The sequence below is a fragment of the Protomyctophum parallelum genome (assembly GCF_964188405.1).
Source record: "Protomyctophum parallelum genome assembly, chromosome: 14".
NCBI classification, from domain to species: Eukaryota; Metazoa; Chordata; class Actinopteri; order Myctophiformes; family Myctophidae; genus Protomyctophum; species Protomyctophum parallelum.
The window spans coordinates 2,898,521-2,925,621 of NC_139709.1; the positions used below are offsets into that span (position 1 = coordinate 2,898,521).

The 27,101-nt window shown below is 50.2% G+C and overlaps 1 pseudogene across 1 annotated transcript in view; it reads left to right on the forward strand.

Moving 5' to 3' along the window:
• The window catches only part of LOC310870659 (contactin-associated protein-like 4), a 169,069-nt pseudogene that overhangs the window by 129,931 nt on the left and 12,037 nt on the right, over window positions 1-27,101 (forward strand). Inside the window, exons 21-25 of the transcript in view lie at window positions 1,325-1,564; window positions 6,539-6,857; window positions 6,949-7,249; window positions 7,997-8,130; window positions 20,319-20,406. The product of the transcript in view is annotated as a contactin-associated protein-like 4 (transcript). The remainder of the gene's footprint in view (window positions 1-1,324; window positions 1,565-6,538; window positions 6,858-6,948; window positions 7,250-7,996; window positions 8,131-20,318; window positions 20,407-27,101) is intronic.

A 27,101-nucleotide genomic window follows, 5' to 3' on the forward strand; every position in this document is an offset into this window, starting at 1 on the left:
GATTATAAAGATCACTTTTGTCATTTTGACTGCCACGGACTTCCCGTCCACTTCCCATGACCGCGGTGGTTTGACTCCTATGGATATAAAGAATCAACTGACTGTGAGAAAACGCGAATGTCAAATTATAAAAAAAATGTCGCTATAAATGTGATATCAAATATCACTGACTGACTGTTTTGATGACACAGAGACGACTCCCTGACAACATCGCTGAGACAGTTTTATTTATTTTTGGACCACAACGCTTAGATGAGACAATTTAACCCATTCTGACCGGGCACCCATTTTGGTGTTATAGCATCATGTCATGCTTTAGCTATTGAAAAATAGCAGATCTACAAGCTCATATCGCGCCACCGAGTGGCGCGATATGAGCTTGTAGGTCTGCTATTTTTGAAAAATCGAAGAGCGACTGACATTTTTAGAATCTGATCTCAGGTCAGAATGGGTTCATCAGACCAGTGTGTGTCCGGCGGAAACCTCGTATGAATCTGATCTCAGGTCAGAATGGGTTAAAATGACACTTCTACGGCCCTGGAGGACTAGGGGATGAGCGAGTGACATCAGGAGTCAGGCCTTGGGTAGAGATGTCTGTGCGCTCCGCTGTAGTGCTAGGATGAGCGAGTGACATCAGGCCTTGGGTAGAGATGCCTGTGCGCTCCGCTGTAGTGCTGACATAATGGAGTGACATTATTCCGGAGTGTCTCAGCCAGGGGGGCAGTCAGACAGATATTTTGTGAAGCCTGAAACTCCTGAAAGTTCATATAATGGCCTGTTGTGGCGCTGTCATTGGACCCAAAAAAACCCATAGCCCCATAGAAGTCCATGTATTTGGGCCCAACTTCACCTAGACTGTATTACCTTAATAAACATGGTCATGAGCTCTGTCTATAAAGTTATCTCTGTATTTTGCAGTGGAACCAAAGAATGCTTCTTATTTGTAACCTGCACCAATTAAGAACCTCCTTTCTTCTATTGAGGGGTGCTAGCCTCTCCCATGCCCAGCTTTGTGGGTCTGTGTGAACTCAAACATTCGCTGATTGGCTGATCACCCCATATCGATGATTTGATTGGCTGAGCAAAGTGCATATCTACAAGCTCATAGCGCGCCACTTGCTACGAGCTTGTAGGTCTGCTATTTTTGAAAAATCGAAGAACGACTGACATAGAAACATAGCTTTCTCAGAACTGGATGTAAAAGACATTTATAGAATCTGATCTCAGGTCAGAATGGGTTAAGCACTGAAGCACTCCGCTCGATCCCTCTTCAAGATTACATGTTTTTTTGTTTTGTTTTGTTGCGTTTGTGCGTGCTCTCCAGGGGGCACGGCGTCGCGGCAGAGGGGGTTCCGGGGCTGCGTGCGCGCCCTGCAGCTGAACGGGCTGACGGTGGAGCTGGCGGAGCGGGCCCGCATCACGCCCGGCGTGCGGCCCGGCTGCCCGGGGCACTGCAGCAGCTACGGGGCGCTGTGCCGCCGGCCGGCGCGCTGCCTGGAGAGACCCCACGGGTTCTACTGTGACTGTGAGCCCACCGCGCACAGCGGAGCCTTCTGCAGCACAGGTCAGACAGGAGACACACACACACACACACACACACACACACACACACACACACACACACACACACACACACACACACACACACACACACACACACACACACACACCTTCTGCACCACAGGTCAGACAGGAGACACGCACACACACACACACACACACACACACACACACACGCACATACACACACACACACACACACACACACACACACACACACACCTTCTGCACCACAGGTCAGAGGAGACGCACACACACACACACACACACACACACACACACACACACACACACACGCGCACACACACACACACACACACACGCACACACACACCTTCTGCACCACAGGTCAGAGAGTTTACACACACACACACACACACACACACACACACACACACACACACACACAATTTTACAATTTTACAATTTAGGCATTTAGCAGACGCTCTTAATCCAGAGCGACTTACATTTAAGCAAGAACAAAATCATGGGAATACATCACATAAAAGCATTTATCATGAAACATGCGTAAGCTAAGAAGGTAACAGCGGAATATCTATATGATGAAACTATACATACACTATACATAATAAACTATACATATTCACTACTATGCTATACATATGTACTATGGCGTGCTATGACTATATACAATACAATTATAGTGCTGTCTACATAACATGCTATAAGTCTGTGTCAAATGCTATCTAAGCCAACATAAATGCTATCTAAGGGGTTAGGGTAAGTGCTATGGGCCATGATGGAGTCTGAAAAGGTGGGTTTTCAGGCTACGGCGGAAGATTGGGAGTGATGCTGCAGTTCTGACTGCAATGGGAAGTGCATTCCACAGTTTTGGAGCCAGAAGGGAGAAGAGTTTGGGACGTGTGGAGCGTTGTCCCGGCGTTTTTAGTGAGGGTACTTCCAGTTTCCCTGCGTTGGCTGATCTGAGTGTGCGGGAGGGTTTGTAGGGTTCAATCATACTTGTAAGATATGGGGGAGCCATACCTTTGGTTGCTTTGAATGCCAGCATCAGAGTTTTGTATTCTGTGCGGGCAGCGACCGGGAGCCAGTGGAGGGAGCGGAGCAGGGGGGAGACATGTGAGAATTTTGGCTGGTTGAAGACCAAGCGTTTGGATCAGCTGGAGAGGCTTAAGTGCACATGCTGGTAGGCCAGTAAGGAGGGAGTTACAATAGTCGAGTTTTGACAAGACTGTTGTCTGGATTAGGAGCTGGGCTGATTCCTGGGTGAGGAACGGTCTAATCCGTCGTATGTTATAGAGTGTGAACCTACATGATCGAGTGACAGCTGTGATGTGAGCTTTGAACGAGAGCTGACTGTCCAGGACAACACCAAGATTCCTGGCTGTTGGGACAGACGTTACCAGGGCGTTGTCTACGGAAATAGTTAGCTCCCGCATAGGGCAGGACTTAGCTGGGAAGAAGAGAAGCTCAGTCACACACACACACACACACACACACACACACCTTCTGCACCACAGGTCAGAGAGTTTACACACACACACACACACACACACACACACACACACACACACACACACACACACACACACACACACACACACACACACACGCACGCTAGGGCATTAAGTTAATTTTTCCCCCCGATTTTGTAGGCCTCAAGATCAGGTAGATTATAGTTATAGTCACCAATGTACACAGTTTATGAATGTTTTTGTAAATGTACAAATATTTATTTACATAATGGGTAGTTAAACAAACTAGTCGACTATAGCTGCTGCAAAAGCACTAGAATTGCATTCTTATGTAGTCATATAGCACTTTATATATATATGAATAGTATAGTATAGTATGTATAGTTTATATGCATACCGGTAGTTTCATTATATAGATATTCCACTGTTACGTTCTTAGCTTATATACGCATGTTTCATGATAAATGCTTTTGTAGTTCATGTATGCGATGTATTGCCATGCTTTTTTTGTTCTTGCTTAATGTAAGTCCCTCTGGATTAAGAGCGTCTCCTTTTCTCTCATTATTCACACTGGTTTCCTGCTCCGACGCACCTGTCCCTGTACAATAGGTGCAAAAGGACTTATTTTTCTCTTCAGCTTCAGCTACAAAGATACAAAGTTACAAAATACACTAGTGTGTGCTACTGTATAGCTTTGGATATTTTACAATTTACAATTTAGCAGACGCTCTTAATCCAGAGCGGTTTAAAGGGATAGTGACATTAAAAAAAAGGTTTTGGAATTGTTCTTATTTTTTTTTTAGGTTTTCTAATCTCAATTGCATCCAAAAAACATGAACTTTTAACATTCAGTAGATTTTCTGTGATCTGGGGTTTTCTGGCTCAAACAGGTGCTCTGATTTGCCGGCAGTTTGTGATGTAAGATCCTGCAAATCCCATATTATGTCAATGGGATTTGCCAGCAGATGTCACTGTTTTCACTGTGTTGCATGTTTTCATTGTAGCTCAAAAGGCTTCCAAACCCCAAAGAAAACTTCAGACCACAGAAAATCCACTGAATGTTCAAAGTTCAGGTTTTTTGGGTGTAATTGAGGTCATAAAACCTAAAAGAAAAAAGAAAAAGAAAAAGAAAAAGAAATGAAAATGAATGTCATAAAACCTTTAAGAACAGAACATTAAGCAAGAACAAAAAAAGCATCACGCATCACATAAAATCACATAAAAAAGCATTTATCATGAAACATGCGTAAGCTAAGAACGTAACAGTGGAATATCTATAAAATGAAACTATACCTATAAACTATACATACTATACTATACTATGCTATACATATGTACTATGGCGTGCTATGACTACATACAATGCAATTATAGTGCTGTCTATATGCTATATATGCTACATGGTATAAATCTGTATCAAATGCTATATCTAAGTCTACAGAAATGCTATCTAACGGGGTATGTTGCCTCTGCCAGTGTGAAAGATATACAGTACACTGATATACAGTACACTGATATACAGTACACTGATATACAGTACACTGATATACAGTACACTGATATACAGTACACTGATATACAGTACACTGCAAAAATAAATGGAGGGGATGTGTTCCAGTAAATGTGGTGGTATTTTGGCTTGTTTGTTCGTGTGCAGTGTTGTTTTCGTCGACTAAAACTAAGACGAAAAATGTTCGTCGACTACCTTTTTTCACTGACTAAAACAAATGGAAACTAAATGAAAAGGAATCTATGATGACTAAAACTAAGACTAAATATACTGACAATTTCATCAACAAATTAAAAACTAGACTAAAATCTTAGTAAGGGACTAGTGGACAAGAGATCCAGTTTTATGCTGGGTTGCATGCTGAAAATAGCAGATCTACAATCTCACAACGCGTCGCAGCGCGACGCGTTGTGAGATTGTAGATCTGCTATTTTCAGCATGCAACCAAACTGTAAAATATGTCATTACAACGACATCAAGGCCTGTCAAAACACATTTTAGTCAACTGTAGATTTAGTCGACTAAAATCGTATGACATTTTAGTCGACTGAAACTAGACTAAACACTAGAACATTCCAGGTGACTAAAATGTGACTAAAACTAAGTGAAAACTATTCAAGAGACTATGACTAAAACTAAAATAGAAATTTGCTGCCAAAAACAACACTGGCGGGGCGGTATATCTCTGCTCTCTGCGTGCCGGGTGGGGTTTGGGCCGGTCTGGTCTGGTCTGGTCTGGTCTGGTCTGGTCTGGTCTGGTTTGGCCGGTCTGGTCTGGGCCGGTCTGGTCTGGGGGCCAGGGGGGGGGGTCTGGGGGCCAGGGGGCCAGGCCAAATGGCAGGGCGGGACTGTTTGACCCCGGTCGGTCTAGCCCTGGTACTTAGTAGTCTGACACTCAGGCTATCTCTGTATACGCTGGTGTCTGTTTTTGTATCTGTAGCTTTTATATGGACCTATTGTAGCCTGGTCTCCCTTATCCCATTCTGACCTGAGATGAGATTCATACGAGGTTTCCACTGGGCACACACTGGTCTGATTATTAACCCATTCTGACCTGAGATCAGATTCATACGAGGTTTCCACTGGACACACACTGGTCTGATTAACCCATTCTGACCTGAGATCAGATTCTAAAAAAAAATTCAGTCGTTCTTCGATTTTTCAATAGCTAAAGCATAACATGATGCTGACACCAAAATGGATTCCCGTTCAGAATGGGTTATTTATGCCATCTGGGAAACGATGCAGTGTGAGAGGACAGAAGCGGTGTGGAAACACTTTCTTTACCCCATGAGACAATCAGACCTTTGAACTCCAGTCTCCCTAACAGATAGTACATGAACAACCATATTATATTCAGTTTTTTATAGCCTACTTTTGTTTTTGCTTATGCTTATTTTTATATATATATATATAGGATATATTGCTATAGGACAACTATTGGTGGGTTTGTGCTTAGTCTGCTTGCAGTTGACATGAGAAATACAATAAGACACATGAAGCAATCTTGAACCTTGGTGTCTGAAATAAAGTGTGCTGCATAAATGCCGTCTCCCTCCCTCCCTCCCTCCCTCCCTCCCTCCCTCCCTCCCTCCCTCCCCTCCCTCCCTCCTCCCTCCCTCCCTCCCCTCCCTCCCTCCCTCCCTCCCTCCATGCCTCCCTCCATGCCTCCCTGCCTCCCTCCATGCCTGCCTCCCTCCCTCCCTCCCTCCCTCCTCTACCCTCCCCTCCCTCCCTCCCTCCCTCCCTCCCTCCATGCCTCCCTCCATGCCTCCCTGCCTCCCTCCATGCCTGCCTCCCTCCCTCCCTCCCTCCCTCCCTCCCTCCATGCCTCCCTCCATGCCTCCCTGCCTCCCTCCATGCCTGCCTCCCTCCCTCCCTCCCTCCCTCCCTCCCTCCCTCCATGCCTCCTCCATGCCTCCCTGCCTCCCTCCATGCCTCCTCCCTCCCTCCCTCCCTCCCTCCCTCCCTCCCTCCTCCATGCCTCCCTCCATGCCTCCCTGCCTCCCTCCAGAGGTGTCGGCCATCTTCACGCCGAGCACGTCGGTGAGCTACACCTTCAAGGAGCCTTCGTACGAGCAGCTGAGCGTCAGGAACGGCAGCAGCCTGGCCTCCGGAGGCAGCACCCTGGGGGCCTCCGGAGGCAGCACCCTGGGGGCCTCTGGAGGCAGCACCCTGGGGGCCTCCGGAGTCAGCACCCTGGCCTCTGGAGGCAGCACCCTGGGGGGCCTCCGGAGGCAGCACCCTGGGGGCCCTCCGGAGGCAGCACCCTGGGGGCCTCCGGAGGCAGCACCCTGGGGGCCTCTGGAGGCAGCACCCTGGGGGCCTCCGGAGTCAGCACCCTGGCCTCTGGAGGCAGCACCCTGGGGGCCTCCGGAGGCAGCACCCTGGGGGCCTCCGGAGTCAGCACCCTGGCCTCTGGAGGCAGCACCCTGGGGGCCTCCGGAGGCAGCACCCTGGGGGCCTCCGGAGGCAGCACCCTGGGGGCCTCCGGAGGCAGCACCCTGGGGGGCCTCCGGAGGCAGCACCCTGGGGGCCTCCGGAGGCAGCACCCTGGGGGCCTCCGGAGGCAGCACCCTGGGCCTCCGTCTACTCGGGCGACGTCGTCACCCTGCCGGGAGGAGAGAACATCTCTCTGAGCTTCAGGACCACCACCAGCCCAGCCCTGCTGCTCTACGTCAGCTCCTACCACAGGGAGTACCTGGCCCTGCTGCTCAACAGCACGGTGAGTTAGATCATTGACACTGGGTGAAAGAATACTGTAAAAAAGTTAAGGATAAAATTTAAGAAGAACAAAAAGGCGTACATCTCCTGTTGTTGATGCATGGACAAAGTCTATTAAAAGTCTCTCAAAGTCACTTAATTGTTATTCAGGATTAATTTTATTGTAGAATGCAGTGGTGCTTATACTTTTAAAAACCACTTAGTTGTACATGTCCATAAAACCTTAAACACCAATTGTATACCTTTCATATGTCTTTACAGTACATTCTCCTTTATGTGGACCTGAATAAATTGTTAACCCATTCTGAACGGGAACCCGTTTTGGTGTCAGCATCATGTTATGCTTTAGCTATTGAAAAATAGCAGATCTACAAGCTCATAGCGCGCCACCGAGTGGCGCGCTACGAGCTTGTAGGTCTGCTATTTTTGAAAAATCGAAGAACGACTGACATTTTTAGAATCTGATCTCAGGTCAGAATGGGTTCATCAGACCAGTGTGTGTCCAGTGGAAACCTCGTATGAATCTGATCTCAGGTCAGAATGGGTTAAAATGTGTGTGTGTGTGTTTGTTTGTTTGTTTGTGTGTGCATGCGTGTGTGTGTGTGTGTGTGTGTGTGCGTTTGTTTGTGTGCGTGTGTGTGTGTGTGTGTGTGTTTGTTTGTGTGTTTGTTTGTGCGTGCGTGCGTGCGTGCGTGCGTGCGTGTGTGCGTGCGTGCATGCATGCGTGCGTGCGTGCGTGCGTGTGAAGATAAGCTGGAGGTCCGGTACCAGCTGGACTCCAGCAGAGAAGCAGAGGTTCTGAGGAGCAGGGTGAGGAACCTGGCTGATGGATCTCTGCACAGACTGGTTCTGACCCGACTGACTGACCACGTGTCTGTACAGGTACACACGCACGCACGCACACACACACACACACACACACACACACACACACACACACACACACACACACACACACACACACACACACACACACACACACACACACACACACGCATGCACGCACACACACACACACACGCACACGCATGCACGCACACACGCACGCACGCATGCACGCACACACGCACGCACGCACTTTTGAGAATAGCAGATCTACAAGCTCACAATGTGTTGTGTTGCATTGTTCTGGATTAAGAGCGTCTGCTAAATGCCTAAATTGTAAATTGTACGACCAAAATGTACTGTAGGGCCTATATAATAAGGTTGAAGTGGGTTATGTATGTTTTGTAATAATACTCAAAATCTACAAAGTTTCTAAAGTTGTCAAATAATTGTAGTGGAGAAAAAGTACAATAATTTTGATCCGAGGTGTAGTGGAGTAGAAGTAAAAGTGTTGGAAATTGGAAATACTCAAGTAAAGTACAAGTACCTACACAATTTACTTACAGTAAGTACAGTACTTGAGTAAATGTACTTTGTTACTTTTAAAAAAATGACTCCCCACATGAAATAATATGATCTTGCCTCCACGTTGCCTGCATGAGCTCCAAACTAAAGCTATAGAAATGATCGTATTTGCCTTAAATTCCAACAGCGTGGGATAAATGATGGGCCTGTCCGGATGTTTCCTGGCTCTCTATTCAGTATTTAAGTCCGACGTCGTCATTTTGTAGTGCTACATTACGTCCGGGTCCAAGTGGCACCAGCTCCCGTCCAGCATCCCATTGTAAATAGAATATCTAAACGCGTGAATCTTTTTAAATTGACGTTATTTTTCAGAAAGGAAGCCATAGAGGGTTAAAATGGGTCTTAATGCTTCCAACTCGAGTAGAATTATTAATGTTTTGTACAAGTGTCCATGACAACAAAAATATATGATGTGGAGACAATAAAGACTATTATTATCATTATTATTGAAGGTGGCAACAGTCCATTTGCTCGGTAAAATATTTCGGGGGATATTTACAATGTGTGCAGGCTTGAGTATGTTGAATCTGGTTTGAATTAATGAGGATTTAGTTGACACAATCAAATAAAATGGCGATAGTATTCCATGTGGGGCAGACGGCCTGTCACAGCCAGATTTGGGAGAGCAGCGCAGCTTTGTTGTTGCGATGAAAGCGGTAAAATGAGACTTTCGTGGTTGTTTTCGTCTCAGATTTAGTCCGACGGAGCGTCACAGTATAACTCTATGGGGACAAAAAAGCGACACAAAAGTAGGACCCGGAAGTATCTCAGGAGGGGGCGCTCACGTCACAGCTAAAATACTGAATATGCAGGGCGGCCCCTGGAGTCTGTGTATAACGCTGTTAAACCTCTCTATAAGCAGGGCCCTGGGCCCCCAGAGTCTGTGTATAACGCTGTTAAACCTCTCTATACGCAGGGCCCTGGGCCCCCAGAGTCTGTATATAACGCTGTTAAACCTCTCTATAGGCAGGGCCCTGGGCCCCAGAGTCTGTGTATAACACTGTTAAACCTCTCTATAGGCAGGGCCCTGGGCCCCAGAGTCTGTGTAGAACACTGTTAAACCTCTCTATAGGCAGGGCCCTGGGCCCCAGAGTCTGTGTATAAACCTCTCTATACGCAGGGCCCTGGGCCCCCAGAGTCTGTGTATAACACTGTTAAACCTCTCTATAGGCAGGGCCCTGGGCCCCAGAGTCTGTGTATAAACCTCTCTATACGCAGGGCCCTGGGCCCCCAGAGTCTGTGTATAACGCTGTTAAACCTCTCTATAGGCAGGGCCCTGGGCCCCAGAGTCTGTGTATAACACTGTTAAACCTCTCTATAGGCAGGGCCCTGGGCCCCAGAGTCTGTGTATAAACCTCTCTATAGGCAGGGCCCTGGGCCCCAGAGTCTGTATATAACGCTGTTAAACCTCTCTATAGGCAGGGGGGCCCCCAGAGTCTGTGTAGAACACTGTTAAACCTCTCTATAGGCAGGGCCCTGGGCCCCAGAGTCTGTATATAACGCTGTTAAACCTCTCTATAGGCAGGGCCCTGGGCCCCAGAGTCTGTATATAACACTGTTAAACCTCTCTATAGGCAGGGCCCTGGGCCCCCAGAGTCTGTGTAGAACACTGTTAAACCTCTCTATAGGCAGGGCCCTGGGCCCCAGAGTCTGTGTAGAACACTGTTAAACCTCTCTATAGGCAGGGCCCTGGGCCCCAGAGTCTGTGTAGAACACTGTTAAACCTCTCTATAGGCAGGGCCCTGGGCCCCCAGAGTCTGTGTAGAACACTGTTAAACCTCTCTATAGGCAGGGCCCTGGGCCCCAGAGTCTGTGTAGAACACTGTTAAACCTCTCTATAGGCAGGGCCCTGGGCCCCAGAGTCTGTGTAGAACACTGTTAAACCTCTCTATAGGCAGGGCCCTGGGCCCCAGAGTCTGTGTATAACACTGTTAAACCTCTCTATAGGCAGGGCCCTGGGCCCCCAGAGTCTGTGTATAACACTGTTAAACCTCTCTATACGCAGGGCCCTGGGCCCCAGAGTCTGTGTATAACGCTGTTAAACCTCTCTATAAGCAGGGCCCTGGGCCCCAGAGTCTGTATATAACGCTGTTAAACCTCTCTATAGGCAGGGCCCTGGGCCCCAGAGTCTGTGTAGAACGCTGTTAAACCTCTCTATAGGCAGGGCCCTGGCCCCCAGAGTCTGTGTATAAACCTCTCTATAAGCAGGGCCCTGGGCCCCAGAGTCTGTGTAGAACGCTGTTAAACCTCTCTATAAGCAGGGCCCTGGGCCCCCAGAGTCTGTGTAGAACGCTGTAAAACCTCTCTATAGGCAGGGCCCTGGGCCCCAGAGTCTGTGTATAACACTGTTAAACCTCTCTATAGGCAGGGCCCTGGGCCCCAGAGTCTGTGTATAACACTGTTAAACCTCTCTATAGGCAGGGCCCTGGCCCCCAGAGTCTGTATATAACACTGTTAAACCTCTCTATAGGCAGGGCCCTGGGCCCCAGAGTCTGTGTATAACGCTGTTAAACCACTCTATAGGCAGGGCCCTGGGCCCCAGAGTCTGTGTATAACGCTGTTAAACCTCTCTATAGGCAGGGCCCTGGGCCCCAGAGTCTGTGTATAACACTGTTAAACCTCTCTATAGACAGGGCCCTGGGCCCCAGAGTCTGTGTATAACACTGTTAAACCTCTCTATAGACAGGGCCCTGGGCCCCCAGAGTCTGTGTATAACACTGTTAAACCTCTCTATAGGCAGGGCCCTGGGCCCCAGAGTCTGTGTAGAACACTGTTAAACCTCTCTATAGGCAGGGCCCTGGGCCCCAGAGTCTGTGTATAACGCTGTTAAACCTCTCTATAGGCAGGGCCCTGGGCCCCAGAGTCTGTGTAGAACACTGTTAAACCTCTCTATAGGCAGGGCCCTGGGCCCCAGAGTCTGTGTAGAACACTGTTAAACCTCTCTATAGGCAGGGCCCTGGGCCCCAGAGTCTGTGTATAACGCTGTTAAACCTCTCTATAGGCAGGGCCCTGGGCCCCAGAGTCTGTGTATAACACTGTTAAACCTCTCTATAGGCAGGGCCCTGGGCCCCCAGAGTCTGTGTATAACGCTGTTAAACCTCTCTATAGGCAGGGCCCTGGGCCCCAGAGTCTGTGTATAACACTGTTAAACCTCTCTATAGGCAGGGCCCTGGGCCCCAGAGTCTGTGTATAACACTGTTAAACCTCTCTATAGGCAGGGCCCTGGGCCCCAGAGTCTGTGTATAACACTGTTAAACCTCTCTATAGGCAGGGCCCTGGGCCCCAGAGTCTGTGTAGAACACTGTTAAACCTCTCTATAGGCAGGGCCCTGGGCCCCAGAGTCTGTGTATAACACTGTTAAACCTCTCTATAGGCAGGGCCCTGGGCCCCAGAGTCTGTGTATAACGCTGTTAAACCTCTCTATAGGCAGGGCCCTGGGCCCCAGAGTCTGTGTAGAACACTGTTAAACCTCTCTATAAGCAGGGCCCTGGGCCCCAGAGTCTGTATATAACGCTGTTAAACCTCTCTATAGGCAGGGCCCTGGGCCCCCAGAGTCTGTGTAGAACGCTGTTAAACCTCTCTATAGGCAGGGCCCTGGGCCCCAGAGTCTGTGTATAACACTGTTAAACCTCTCTATAGGCAGGGCCCTGGCCCCCAGAGTCTGTGTATAACGCTGTTAAACCTCTCTATAAGCAGGGCCCTGGGCCCCAGAGTCTGTGTAGAACACTGTTAAACCTCTCTATAGGCAGGGCCCTGGGCCCCAGAGTCTGTGTATAACGCTGTTAAACCTCTCTATAGGCAGGGCCCTGGGCCCCAGAGTCTGTGTAGAACGCTGTTAAACCTCTCTATAGGCAGGGCCCTGGGCCCCAGAGTCTGTGTATAACACTGTTAAACCTCTCTATAGGCAGGGCCCTGGGCCCCAGAGTCTGTGTATAACGCTGTTAAACCTCTCTATAGGCAGGGCCCTGGGCCCCAGAGTCTGTGTATAACGCTGTTAAACCTCTCTATAGGCAGGGCCCTGGGCCCCAGAGTCTGTGTATAACACTGTTAAACCTCTCTATAGGCAGGGCCCTGGGCCCCAGAGTCTGTGTAGAACGCTGTTAAACCTCTCTATAGGCAGGGCCCTGGGCCCCAGAGTCTGTGTATAAAGCTGTTAAACCTCTCTATAGGCAGGGCCCTGGGCCCCCAGAGTCTGTGTAGAACGCTGTTAAACCTCTCTATAGGCAGGGCCCTGGGCCCCAGAGTCTGTATAACGCTGTTAAACCTCTCTATAGACAGGGCCCTGGGCCCCAGAGTCTGTGTAGAACGCTGTTAAACCTCTCTATAGGCAGGGCCCTGGGCCCCAGAGTCTGTGTAGAACGCTGTTAAACCTCTCTATAGGCAGGGCCCTGGGCCCCAGAGTCTGTGTATAACACTGTTAAACCTCTCTATAGGCAGGGCCCTGGCCCCCAGAGTCTGTGTATAAGGCTGTTAAACCTCTCTATAGGCAGGGCCCTGGGCCCCAGAGTCTGTGTATAACACTGTTAAACCTCTCTATAGGCAGGGCCCTGGGCCCCAGAGTCTGTGTAGAACACTGTTAAACCTCACTATAGGCAGGGCCCTGGGCCCCAGAGTCTGTGTATAACGCTGTTAAACCTCTCTATAGGCAGGGCCCTGGCCCCCAGAGTCTGTGTATAAGGCTGTTAAACCTCTCTATAGGCAGGGCCCTGGGCCCCAGAGTCTGTATATAACGCTGTTAAACCTCTCTATAGGCAGGGCCCTGGGCCCCAGAGTCTGTGTAGAACACTGTTAAACCTCTCTATAGGCAGGGCCCTGGGCCCCAGAGTCTGTGTAGAACACTGTTAAACCTCTCTATAGGCAGGGCCCTGGGCCCCAGAGTCTGTGTAGAACACTGTTAAACCTCTCTATAGGCAGGGCCCTGGGCCCCAGAGTCTGTGTAGAACACTGTTAAACCTCTCTATAGGCAGGGCCCTGGGCCCCAGAGTCTGTGTATAACGCTGTTAAACCTCTCTATAGGCAGGGCCCTGGGCCCCAGAGTCTGTGTAGAACGCTGTTAAACCTCTCTATAGGCAGGGCCCTGGGCCCCCAGAGTCTGTGTATAACACTGTTAAACCTCTCTATAGGCAGGGCCCTGGGCCCCAGAGTCTGTGTAGAACGCTGTTAAACCTCTCTATAAGCAGGGCCCTGGGCCCCAGAGTCTGTGTAGAACGCTGTGTTAAACCTCTCTATAGGCAGGGCCCTGGGGCCCAGAGTCTGTGTATAACGCTGTTAAACCTCTCTATAGGCAGGGCCCTGGGCCCAGAGTCTGTGTATAACGCTGTTAAACCTCTCTATAGGCAGGGCCCTGGGCCCCAGAGTCTGTGTATAACGCTGTTAAACCTCTCTATAGGCAGGGCCCTGGGCCCCAGAGTCTGTGTATAACGCTGTTAAACCTCTCTATAGGCAGGGCCCTGGGCCCCAGAGTCTGTGTAGAACACTGTTAAACCTCTCTATAGGCAGGGCCCTGGGCCCCCAGAGTCTGTGTATATAACGCTGTTAAACCTCTCTATAAGCAGGGCCCTGGGCCCCAGAGTCTGTGTATAACACTGTTAAACCTCTCTATAGGCAGGGCCCTGGGCCCCCAGAGTCTGTGTATATAACACTGTTAAACCTCTCTATAGGCAGGGCCCTGGGCCCCAGAGTCTGTATAGAACACTGTTAAACCTCTCTATAGGCAGGGCCCTGGGCCCCAGAGTCTGTGTATAACTGTCACGGTTCAAGTCAGGAGAGTTTGTAGGACCCAAATGCAGGAGGAGGCAGAGGCAGAGCAGGTCATTTCAAAAGGTTTAATAACTCAAAAGAACTATAGAATACAAACAAAAACACTGGAAGCACAAAAGGTGTCAAGACAAGACACACGCAACATACCACAATGAACTAGCAAGGAAACACTGGGATCAGGGGGGGTATAAATACACAAGGGCACAGGTGAACAACACTGTGATAGGCTGGGGAATAAACAGGACAAGGTGGAAACACTAGGCTAATCACAGCACAGGTGGACAAGGCAGGCAAACAGTAACAAGACAGACAGGAAACATTATGAACAATTCTACAAAATAAAAGCACACAAGGGTAAAGCAAAACTCAAACAGGAACTAGGAAAACAAGAACACAATACTTCATAAAAGTAACATAAAAATCAGAGGAACACAACAGAAAAGTAAAACACAAACCATAACTGGAAAACATGAAAACCAACACATGTCACGGATCGTGACAGTACCTCCCTCTTAAGGAATGGCTTCCAGACATTCCTCAACATTGTCCAGAACATAAGCAGGGTGGGTGGCGGGGGTCTGGAAGGAGGGCCCAGGGGCTACAAAAAAAACAAAAAAAAACAAGGCGGATACAGCCATAGGGGATTCAAACAGAACGTCAACGGGGAAGGCTGGCAAGAGTTTACATGAGTCGGTGGCAAGGACAGCCGCCGGGGGCTTAGGTGGACGTTGGCGGGGACAGTGGGCATGATCTCAGGTGGGATGTCAGCGGGGACAGCCGACAGGGACACAGGAGGGACGTCGGCGGGGCAGCCGACAAGGACTCAGGGATGACAGGCGGGACATCAGTGATGACAGCTGATGATGGCGCTGAGGGCACAGGCAGGTTGTCTAAGTTGACGGCTGGCGAGGGCTCTGGAAAGTCGTCGGCTGACGACGGTCCAGAGGGCACACGCTGGTCATCGACGTAGTCGGCTGGCGAGGCCTCCGGCAGGTCATCAGCTGGTGCAGCCACAGAAGTCTCCGGCAGGACAGGTATGGAGTCAGCGGGAACAGCCGCCGAGGCATGAGACAGGACAGGTGGGATGTTGGCGGGGATGGCCAACAAGACACTAGGCAGGACATCAGCTGACGAGAATTCAAACAGAACGACTGCAGGGACCGCAGGCGAGAATTCAGACAGAACGTCAGGGGATGAGAACTCAAAACGGGACATCAGGTGACGAGAATTCAAACAGAACGTCGGCAGACGAGAATTCAGACAGAACGTCAGGTGATGATTCAGGCAGGGCGTTGGGCAGCACGGCCAACCAGGGTCCAGGTGTGATGTTGGCAGGAACGGCCGACAAGGCATCAGTTAAGGCGTCGGCAGCGCTGGGCAGTGAGACACACTGGATGCTGGACAGTGGGGAGTGATGGTGGCGTCGGGAGCCACGAGGATCACGCCCCCTCCTGGAGGACCGCTGGTTCACTCCGAATGAGGCCAAGTGAGACACCACAAAAGAAGGTTGTGTTGAATCGGTCTCACCATAGGCCAGTTGGAGGAATGCAGGATACGGGCAGGCAGACTGGAGGGCCACAAACCCAGGTCTGATAGACCGGGGCATGGCCTGGACAGTAGCAGACCATGGATTGTCTGCCATGGCAGTTGGTCTACTTGGCTGGCTCCAGACTAGCATACTTAAAAAAACAGGAAAAACAACCTCTCTCCGCTGGGTCCAAAATGGCTAGTTCATTCTGTCACGGTTCAAGTCAGGAGAGTTTGTAGGACCCAAATGCAGGAGGAGGCAGAGGCAGAGCAGGTCATTTCAAAAGGTTTAATAACTCAAAAGAACTATAGAATACAAACAAAAACACTGGAAGCACAAAAGGTGTCAAGACAAGACACACGCAACATACCACAATGAACTAGCAAGGAAACACTGGGATCAGGGGGGGTATAAATACACAAGGGCACAGGTGAACAACACTGTGATAGGCTGGGGAATAAACAGGACAAGGTGGAAACACTAGGCTAATCACAGCACAGGTGGACAAGGCAGGCAAACAGTAACAAGACAGACAGGAAACATTATGAACAATTCTACAAAATAAAAGCACACAAGGGTAAAGCAAAACTCAAACAGGAACTAGGAAAACAAGAACACAATACTTCATAAAAGTAACATAAAAATCAGAGGAACACAACAGAAAAGTAAAACACAAACCATAACTGGAAAACATGAAAACCAACACATGTCACGGATCGTGACAATAACACTGTTAAACCTCTCTATAAGCAGGGCCCTGGGCCCCAGAGTCTGTGTATAACACTGTTAAACCTCTCTATAGGCAGGGCCCTGGGCCCCAGAGTCTGTGTATAACACTGTTAAACCTCTCTATAGGCAGGGCCCTGGGCCCCAGAGTCTGTGTATAACACTGTTAAACCTCTCTATAGGCAGGGCCCTGGGCCCCAGAGTCTGTGTATAACACTGTTAAACCTCTCTATAGGCAGGGCCCTGGGCCCCCAGAGTCTGTGTAGAACGCTGTTAAACCTCTCTATAGGCAGGGCCCTGGGCCCCAGAGTCTGTGTATAACACTGTTAAACCTCTCTATAAGCAGGGCCCTGGGCCCCAGAGTCTGTGTATAACACTGTTAAACCTCTCTATAGGCAGGGCCCTGGGCCCCAGAGTCTGTGTATAACACTGTTAAACCTCTCTATAGGCAGGGCCCTGGGCCCTAGAGTCTGTGTAGAACACTGTTAAACCTCTCTATAAGCAGGGCCCTGGGCCCCAGAGTCTGTGTATAACACTGTTAAACCTCTCTATAAGCAGGGCCCTGGGCCCCAGAGTCTGTGTAGAACACTGTTAAACCTCTCTATAGGCAGGGCCCTGGGCCCCAGAGTCTGTGTATAACGCTGTTAAACCTCTCTATAGGCAGGGCCCTGGGTCCCAGAGTCTGTGTATAACACTGTTAAACCTCTCTATAGGCAGGGCCCTGGGTCCCCAGAGTCTGTGTAGAACACTGTTAAACCTCTCTATAGGCAGGGCCCTGGGCCCCAGAGTCTGTGTAGAACACTGTTAAACCTCTCTATAGGCAGGGCCCTGGGCCCCAGAGTCTGTGTATAACACTGTTAAACCTCTCTATAGGCAGGGCCCTGGGCCCCAGAGTCTGTGTATAACACTGTTAACCCATTCTGACCTGAGATCAGATTCATACGAGGATTCCACTGGACACACGCTGGTCTGACGAACCCATTCTGAACTGAGATCAGATTCTAAAAATGTCAGTCGTTCTTCGATTTTTTTTCAAAAATAGCAGACCTACAAGCTCGTATCGCGCCACTCAGTGGCGCGATATGAGCTTGTAGATCTGCTATTTTTCAATAGCTAAAGCACGACATGATGCTAACACCAAAATGGGTGCCCGGTCAGAATGGGTTAAACCTCACTCCCATAAACGACCAGGTCAACTCTATCCAGGACGTTCTCCTATAGTGTACCCTGATTGGCTGTACAGTCACCAAGCTGTAGAAGATGGCCTCTTTTTTTATTATGAAACATAAGGTGACCTCATCCTGTCTGAGTTGTTACATCGCCGTATACAGTGCTTAGCGACGGTCTGAAGTTAGATGAGAAGTAGGGAACTCATCCTACTTCTCGAGGTGTGTGTGTGTGTGTGTGTGTGTGTGTGTGTGTGTGTGTGTGTGTGTGTGTGTGTGTGTGTGTGTGTGAGTGAGTGAAATGACGTCACTGAGGTGACCACCGAACTACAACATGACGTCACTGAGGTGACCACCGAACTACAACATGACGTCACTGAGGTGACCACCGAACTACAACATGACGTCACTGAGGTGACCACCGAACTACAACATGACGTCACTGAGGTGACCACCGAACTACAACATGACGTCACTGAGGTGACCACCGAACTACAACATGACGTCACTGAGGTGACCACCGGACTACAACATGACGTCACTGAGGTGACCACCGAACTACAACATGACGTCACTGAGGTGACCACCGAACTACAACATGACGTCACTGAGGTGACCACCGAACTACAACATGACGTCACTGAGGTGACCACCGAACTACAACATGACGTCACTGAGGTGACCACCGAACTACAACATGACGTCACTGAGCAGCGGTGAAGAGCAAACCACCGCCACCGCTCCAGCCCTGCTCTCTGTTTTTACTCACCACCGCTCAACGTTATTTCAGCTCCGGTGGTCACCTCACCACCGGAGCGGTAGTCAGCTCACCACCGGAGCGGTGGTCACCTCACCACCGGAGCGGTGGTCACCTCACCACCGGAGCGGTGGTCACCTCACCACCGGAGCGGTGGTCACCTCACCACCGGAGCGGTGGTCACCTCACCACCGGAGCGGTGGTCACCTCACCACCGGAGCGGTGGTCACCTCACCACCGGAGCGGTGGTCACCTCACCACCGGAGCGGTGGTCACCTCACCACCGGAGCGGTGGTCAGCTCACCACCGAAAATCCAGACTATGAATAGGCCTTGACTCTGGGGGGGGGGGAGAGCCCACCGGGATCGAACCGGGAACCTCACGGTTTTCCCCATCCGGCCGTTCTGCCGGCCACTCTACCCCCTGATCCACTGCCCCCCCCCCCGGTGGTATTGATACTTTTATACTCAAGTAAAACATTTCAGTACTTCGTCCATCACATTCCTGTTGCTGTATGCGGAGGAGGAGGAGGGTGGAAAAGTTAACAACACTATTGATGTATAGAGCTCCTTCCTCCTACTCAGCGCTTTCCCCGCAGCGAGCCGGGCGCCGTTTGTGCACGAGAAGCATTACTCAAAGGGAGATATCGTCCGGAGGAATAATGTGACCGGGGTTTGATTTATTTGTAAATAAAACAGAACCGGAGGAGAGGAGAGGAGAGGAGCATGCAGGGACATTGTCTCATCATACCACGTGTAGAACCAGACACGGTTCTCAAACTTTGACCCCCAAGTTGACACACATTATAGCCTGCTGGACCCCCCCCCCCCCCCCCCCCATTAGAAGTGATATGCCACAAAAAACATGCAGTAATCCTGGTCTCTATAAACTGCCTCCCCCTGGCCAGCCGGGGCGCCTGATGGAGGGGAAAGGAACTGGTCTATATACTGCCTCCCCCTGGCCAGCCGGGGCGCCTGATGGAGGGGAAAGGAACTGGTCTCTATACTGCCTCCCCCTGGCCAGCCGGGGCGCCTGATGGAGGGGAAAGGAACTGGTCTCTATACTGCCTCCCCCTGGCCAGCCGGGGCGCCTGATGGAGGGGAAAGGAACTGGTTGGAATAACGTGTTCCTTCCATGCGCTACGTCCAACCAGGGAAACTCCCCCCAGTCAAGTGTAAAGGAACAACTTGGACACTCAGGCATGAAGGAAGCATGAGTTCAAGTCCGTTGCTCTCCCCTTGTCCCCCATATATGGGGACTAGGCTGGTGGAGGATGTGTAGAGCCCAGGATCACATTAGATAATTGACACAGAAAAATGGGTTACAAAATCGTGGGATAAAAATTATATAAAAAAAAAGAAACTTATATGCCGATAAATGCCATAAGAGAACAACGGTCAAAATGGATTTTACTTTTACAAAAGTGACCACATTCAACATTGCTGAACTCATTAGACATTTTTCATTCTGTTACTCCGGAAATAAGAATGTTTTTTATTAGGCCTAATTATCGTACAACAAAATGGGAATTGCTTGTTATTTGTAAGAGAGGGTCAGAATGGAAATAAGTCCTGGACTTTATTGTGCTATTTGCTTTATATGTGCTTATTGACCCCAAAAGAATGAATAAAAAAAATACATAAAATAGCCTAATATTATGACATATTATTTTCATACGGAACACAAATGTCAATGTTGTTCATTGTTGTTGTTTGTGCGTCAGGTTGACCAGAACAGCAGAGAAGACTTCAACTTGACCTCCGACGGAGAATTGACTGCCATTAAATCTCTGGTTCTTGGCAGAGTGCATGGTGAGTGACAGCTATGGCGCGCACGGCACGCACACGGCACACACACGCACACGGCACGCACACACACGGCGTGCACACACACGGCGCGCACGCACACGGCGCGCACGCACACGGCACGCACACGGAACGCACACACACGGCACGCACACGGCACGCACACACACGGCACGCACACGGCGTGCACGCACACAGCACGCACACGGCACGCACACACGGCACGCACACGGCACGCACACGGCACGCACACACACGGCACGCACACGGCACGCACACACACGGCACGCACACGGCGCGCACACACACGGCACGCACACGGCGCACACACACACGGCGCGCGCACACACAGCACGCACACGGAACGCACACACACGGCACGCACACGGCGCGCACGCACACAGCACGCACACACACGGCGCGCACAGCGACTACACACCTCTCCCTGTGGGAACGTTGCCGTCGGTTCAGAAACCTCTCATCTACATATTCTAACTTTGTGTGTGTGTGTGTTTTTTTGTTCTTTTTTGCCACGGGTCCATTTCACCGCGGGCATGTCCTCTGTCGCCTACCTTGGAGATATAGGACCCTTTCCAGGCTGAGTATAGAGCGTCGCAGTCCCTCCCCCTTTCAGAACAACGAGTGGCCCAGGAAATGAAAAGCAATGCATTTTGACCATAGGATTTTCTTTAAGTATTTATTTAAAGACGGTTACGCCGCGGACAAAGTCCCAAATATTTTGGGGCCGATCAAATCATTTATAAGAAGAAAAACAAAACAAATAGCGTTGTCTCCTGCCTTTATTTTCTTCTTTCTAATGATTTGATCGGCCCCAAAATATTGTGTTCATTGTCATGATTTGTCACGATCCGAGTTGGCTTTGTCCGCACGGCGTAACCGTCTTTAAATAAATACTTAAAGAAACGGCTATGGTCAAAATGCATTGCTTTTCATTTCCTGGGCCACTCGTTGTTCTGAAAGGGGGAGGGACAGCTCTATAGCGGAGCTGACAAAACAGATTCACGGAACGCAGCGATTGATCGATCAGGCTATGAATGAATTCCTTGCTGGCTTGAACGGACTTGAACTCATGCTTCCTTCATGCCTGAGTGTCCAAGTTGCTCCTTTACACCTGACAGGGGGGAGTTTCCCTGGTTGGACGTATCGCGTGGAAGGAACACGTTATTCCAACCAGTTCCTTTCCCCTCCATCAGGCGCCCCGGCTGGCCAGGGGGAGGCAGTATAGAGACCAGTTCCTTTCCCCTCCATCAGGCGCCCCAGCTGGCCAGGGGGAGGCAGTATAGAGACCAGTTCCTTTCCCCTCCATCAGGCGCCCCGGCTGGCCAGGGGGAGGCAGTATAGAGACCAGTTCCTTTCCCCTCCATCAGGCGCCCCGGCTGGCCAGGGGGAGGCAGTATAGAGACCAGTTCCTTTCCCCTCCATCAGGCGCCCCGGCTGGCCAGGGGGAGGCAGTTTAGAGACCAGTTCCTTTCCCCTCCATCAGGCACCCCGGCTGGCCAGGGGGAGGCAGTATAGAGACCAGTTCCTTTCCCCTCCATCAGGCGCCCCGGCTGGCCAGGGGGAGGCAGTATAGAGACCAGTTCCTTTGCCCTCCATCAGGCGCCCTGGCTGGCCAGTGGGAGGCAGTATAGAGACCAGTTCCTTTCCCCTCCATCAGGCGCCCCGGCTGGCCAGGGGGAGGCAGTATAGAGACCAGTTCCTTCCCCCTCCATCAGGCGCCCCAGCTGGCCAGGGGGAGGCAGTATAGAGACCAGTTCCTTTCCCCTCCATCAGGCGCCCCGGCTGGCCAGGGGGAGGCAGTATAGAGACCAGTTCCTTTCCCCTCCATCAGGCGCCCCGGCTGGCCAGGGTGAGGCAGTATAGAGACCAGTTCCTTTCCCCTCCATCAGGCGCCCTGGCTGGCCAGGGGGAGGCAGTATAGAGACCAGTTCCTTTCCCCTCCATCAGGCGCCCCGGCTGGCCAGGGGGAGGCGGTATAGAGACCAGTTCCTTTCCCCTCCATCAGGCGCCCCGGGTGGCCAGGGGGAGGCAGTATAGAGACCAGGATGTTACATGTTACATGCTTTACCAGACATGAGGTTAGCTCTTATAGAAAAGGCCCTTTTCAATCAGACGGACTGATTTGACTATAACACTGCTACAGTAAGTTATGCTGTCAAGCCTGTCATCAAACCACTCTTTTGAGTGGGTTTTTACTCGGCTCGTATCAATTTGGTGTCCCCCCTGGAACCTAGTAAATGCCACCGCCTATAGAGACAGTTAATGGAAAACCAAAGGGGAAAAACACACATTCACCGTGCGCGCTGCTTTTAAGACGCTACGGGAAATATTATCCATAAAAGGGTTCCATTATGTCTGAGCAGGGACGCACACGCCAGAGAGACATTCCAGCACTAAAAGCGAGAATTTAAACATCACGCCAAAGTGCGTGTTACCATTTAACATACGTTAAACATTATGTTAATCAGACCCAGTGTGTGTCCAGTGGAAACCTCGTATGAATCTGATCTCAGGTCAGAATGTGTTAAATGGTGAAGCAGACTGGTGCAACCAGCCCTTTGCAAGGCGTCTTGCCCACGCAGTGGTACAGTATAATATTACCACATCATACGGTAATGAGAACAGTTAAAGTACACACAGATGGAAGGTGGGAGTCGTTGACTGCCTGCAATCAATCAAACATAACGATTCATAATCCGAGGCTATAATATATACAGTAGTAGGTTTATGTTTATAGAAGTCAAGACTGTACACAACAATGATTCCACCGCAAACAGGTGTACAGTACGCAAACAGATGTGCGCTGACAGAGTCAATGAAGAACAACGGAATATATTGTAACAGTAACACCGTTAATGGAAATCACACTTTTCAAAAGGTCTGTTGTGTGCGATTATATAATAGACTCTGACAGCGTATTCACTTCACATTTTACAATTGCAATCACTTTTATTGCCTGTACTTTTATTACTTTATTGTTGTCTGAAATACTAAAATTAAGGTGGAAAATGTCGGTGGAAAGATATTGGGTCAAGGGACGGGCGGGCGGGCGGACGGACGGACGGACGGACGGACGGACGGACGGACGGACGGACGGACGGACGGACGGACGGACGGACGGACGGACGGACGGACGGACGGACGGACGGACGGACGGACGGACGGACGGACGGACGGACGGACGGACGGACGGACGGACGGACGGACGGACGTCCGTCCGTCCGTACAGAGAGAGATCCGTACAGAGAGAGATAAAGAGAGGACAGTCTCTGTACAGAGAGGACAGTCTCCATACAGAGAGGACAGTCTCTGTACAGAGAGGACAGTCTCTGTACAGAGAGGACAGTCTCTGTACAGAGAGGACAGTCTCTGTACAGAGAGGACAGTCTCTGTACAGAGAGGACAGTCTCTGTACAGAGAGGACAGTCTCTGTACAGAGAGGACAGTCTCCGTACAGAGAGGACAGTCTCCGTACAGAGAGGACAGTCTCCGTACAGAGAGGACAGTCTCCGTACAGAGAGAGATAAAGAGAGGACAGTCTCTGTACAGAGAGGACAGTCTCTGTACAGAGAGGACAGTCTCCGTACAGAGAGGACAGTCTCCGTACAGAGAGGACAGTCTCCGTACAGAGAGGACAGTCTCTGTACAGAGAGGACAGTCTCTGTACAGAGAGGACAGTCTGTGCAGAGAGGACAGTCTCTGTACAGAGAGGACAGTCTCCGTACAGAGAGGACAGTCTCCGTACAGAGAGGACAGTCTCTGTACGGAGAGGACAGTCTCTGTACGGAGAGGACAGTCTCTGTACAGAGAGGACAGTCTCCATACAGAGAGGACAGTCTCTGTACAGAGAGGACAGTCTCCGTACAGAGAGGACAGTCTCCGTACAGAGAGGACAGTCTCCGTACAGAGAGGACAGTCTCTGTACAGAGAGGACAGTCTCCGTACAGAGAGGACAGTCTCCGTACAGAGAGGACAGTCTCTGTACGGAGAGGACAGTCTCTGTACGGAGAGGACAGTCTCTGTACAGAGAGGACAGTCTCTGTACAGAGAGGACAGTCTCCGTACAGAGAGGACAGTCTCTGTACAGAGAGGACAGTCTCCATACAGAGAGGACAGTCTCCATACAGAGAGGACAGTCTCTGTACAGAGAGGACAGTCTCCGTACAGAGAGGACAGTCTCCGTACAGAGAGGACAGTCTCCGTACAGAGAGGACAGTCTCTGTACAGAGAGGACAGTCTCCATACAGAGAGGACAGTCTCCGTACAGAGAGGACAGTCTCTGTACAGAGAGGACAGTCTCTGTACAGAGAGGACAGTCTCTGTACAGAGAGGACAGTCTCCGTACAGAGAGGACAGTCTCTGTACAGAGAGGACAGTCTCTGTACAGAGAGGACAGTCTCCGTACAGAGAGGACAGTCTCCGTACAGAGAGGACAGTCTCTGTACAGAGAGGACAGTCTCTGTACAGAGAGGACAGTCTCCATACAGAGAGGACAGTCTCCGTACAGAGAGGACAGTCTCCGTACAGAGAGGACAGTCTCTGTACAGAGAGGACAGTCTCCGTACAGAGAGGACAGTCTCCGTACAGAGAGGACAGTCTCTGTACAGAGAGGACAGTCTCTGTACAGAGAGGACAGTCTCCGTACAGAGAGGACAGTCTCCGTACAGAGAGGACAGTCTCCGTACAGAGAGGACAGTCTCCGTACAGAGAGGACAGTCTCTGTACAGAGAGGACAGTCTCCGTACAGAAAGAGATAAAGAGAGGACAGTCTCCGTACAGAGAGGACAGTCTCCGTACAGAGAGGACAGTCTCCGTACAGAGAGGACAGTCTCCGTACAGAGAGGACAGTCTCCGTACAGAGAGAGATAAAGAGAGGACAGTCTCCGTACAGAGAGGACAGTCTCCGTACAGAGAGGACAGTCTCCGTACAGAGAGAGATAAAGAGAGGACAGTCTCCGTACAGAGAGGACAGTCTCCATACAGAGAGGACAGTCTCCGTACAGAGAGGACAGTCTCCGTACAGAGAGAGATAAAGAGAGGACAGTCTCCGTACAGAGAGGACAGTCTCCATACAGAGAGGACAGTCTCCGTACAGAGAGGACAGTCTCTGTACAGAGAGGACAGTCTCCGTACAGAGAGGACAGTCTCCGTACAGAGAGGACAGTCTCCGTACAGAGAGGACAGTCTCCGTACAGAGAGGACAGTCTCCATACAGAGAGGACAGTCTCCATACAGAGAGGACAGTCTCTGTACAGAGAGGACAGTCTCTGTACAGAGAGGACAGTCTCCGTACAGAGAGGACAGTCTCCGTACAGAGAGGACAGTCTCCGTACAGAGAGAGATAAAGAGAGGACAGTCTCTGTACAGAGAGGACAGTCTCCGTACAGAGAGAGATAAAGAGAGGACAGTCTCTGTACAGAGAGGACAGTCTCTGTACAGAGAGGACAGTCTCTGTACAGAGAGGACAGTCTCCGTACAGAGAGGACAGTCTCCGTACAGAGAGGACAGTCTCTGTGCAGAGAGGACAGTCTCTGTACAGAGAGGACAGTCTCTGTGCAGAGAGGACAGTCTCTGTACAGAGAGGACAGTCTCTGTGCAGAGAGGACAGTCTCTGTACAGAGAGGACAGTCTCTGTGCAGAGAGGACAGTCTCTGTACAGAGAGGACAGTCTCCGTGCAGAGAGGACAGTCTCCGTACAGAGAGGACAGTCTCCATACAGAGAGGACAGTCTCCATACAGAGAGGACAGTCTCCATACAGAGAGGACAGTCTCCGTACAGAGAGGACAGTCTCTGTACAGAGAGGACAGTCTCCGTACAGAGAGGACAGTCTCCATACAGAGAGGACAGTCTCCGTACAGAGAGGACAGTCTCCGTACAGAGAGGACAGTCTCTGTACAGAGAGGACAGTCTCTGTACAGAGAGAGAGAGAGAGAGAGAGAGAGAGAGAGAGAGAGAGAGAGAGAGAGAGAGAGAGAGACAGAGAGACAGAGAGACAGAGACAGAGACAGAGACAGAGACAGAGACAGAGACAGAGACAGAGACAGAGAGACAGAGAAGCACCAGTCAATTGTGGAGTGTCACTGCAGGATCTCCTCCATGCTGGTTTAATAACTGCTGTCATAATGTGTCCTCATGGCAGTACAGTACAGTACAGTCAGAGATGGGCAGTATTTGAAATACGTATTTGAAATACTTTTTTTGTATTTTGTAATTTGTATTTCGCTGGGATGGAAGATGTATTTTGTATTTAGATAAATTTTTTGACCCAGTATTTGTATTTTGTATCAAAATACATTTTCAATGTATTTTGCCCATCTCTGAGTACAGTACAGTACAGTACAGTACAGTACAGTACAGTACAGTACAGTACAGTACAGTACAGTACAGTACAGTACAGTACAGTACAGTACAGTACAGTACAGTACAGTACAGTATCTTCACAGATTCACACCTCAGCCCTGTGATCAGCACAACACTACTGTCATGCTTCTGATTAGAGCAGGAGTTTCCAACATTTTTTTAAAGTGCCACAATTACATTTTCTTGATGTCAGTGTGCCATATCAACACTAAGTTTAATTATCCATCCATCCATCTTCAACCGCTTATCCGTAGTCGGGTCGCGGGGGCAACAGCTCCAGCAGAGAGCTCCAGACTTCCCTCTCATTAGTGACTTCCTC